This window comes from Cyprinodon variegatus, unplaced genomic scaffold (assembly GCF_000732505.1).
Source record: "Cyprinodon variegatus isolate N-32 unplaced genomic scaffold, C_variegatus-1.0 Scaffold1331, whole genome shotgun sequence".
Lineage (NCBI taxonomy): Eukaryota > Metazoa > Chordata > Actinopteri > Cyprinodontiformes > Cyprinodontidae > Cyprinodon > Cyprinodon variegatus.
Window position 1 is genome coordinate 3,904 of NW_015151784.1, and position 1,155 is coordinate 5,058.

Genomic DNA, 1,155 nt, shown 5'->3' on the forward strand with positions numbered 1-1,155 from the left:
TCTAATCAAACTATCATCTCTGCAGACTTCAGTGAACCAGCCCGGACCAGTTCCTGACCCAGTACATTATCTTGTGTTTTGTGAAGCCTACAATAAACTCTGTTAAACTTTTACCCAGCCTCCGTTGTGTTCTGCATGTGGGCTAAGAACATTAAACCCATCATGACACTTAAGGTGCTTTCACACTGTTTTCTCACTACTGCTGTCTCAGCTCCAGAACACTGTCTCACCTTCCGTCTGTGGTTTGGGACACAAAAACGGATGGCTTTGTTTGGCTTCAAAAAAAAAAAACACAATAACTGGCAGTTGCTCTGTAAAATCTCTGTCCTCAATGAGTTAAGGCCAAAATATACTTGTTGTCACACAGACAAAAAACAGAACGCAATAAAGAATGAAGGATAAAGAAATGACAGGAATCTTTAAGATCAGTGTTCTGCGAAAAGTTTGTTCCTCAGAGAGCTGCATCACCCTCATCTAAGAAGCATCTAAGCAGCCTTGGTAAAATTAGTGATAATTACAATATAATAAAAAAAAGTAAAAGAGAAATCTTACGCATGATGAAATAGAAATGTTTGTACTCTTAATAAGAAATATGATCCCAAAGGTAATAAAATGCGGGAGCAGGTTTGGTTTTTGTCTGTGAATACTTACAGCTGAAATTGTTATTTATTTTGCAGCTTTAGAACCTAATTTTTTTCTAAAGCTTCAAAATTTCTCTTGTTGTTGTGAAATCTTTCCTGACTTGAAGATACCCGTCTGGAGAAACAGAGATGAAATGGTTTCAGTTGGGAAGCTTCACAGGATCCTCATATGTTCATGGCTTCAAAAAGAAACGATGAACACAGTATACTCTTCTCATCTGATTAGTTGACAAAATCCTTTTTTTTTTAATGCAGCTTTCATTAGCATTTTCTTCTCTCTTTGAGCGAAAAGTAAAACCTTCAATTTTATTTGCTGGTTGTTTTGTGGCTTCTCATGCTAAAAATGGGGTGTTGCACAGAGAAACATGCTCTAGTGAAGCTTTTATCACTCAGCTCATTTAAAAATACCAGCATAGGCAGACCTGAAACCATGACAAGGTCTCAAAGCTCTCTCTCTCTCTCTCTCTATATATATATATATATATATATATATATATATATATATATATATATA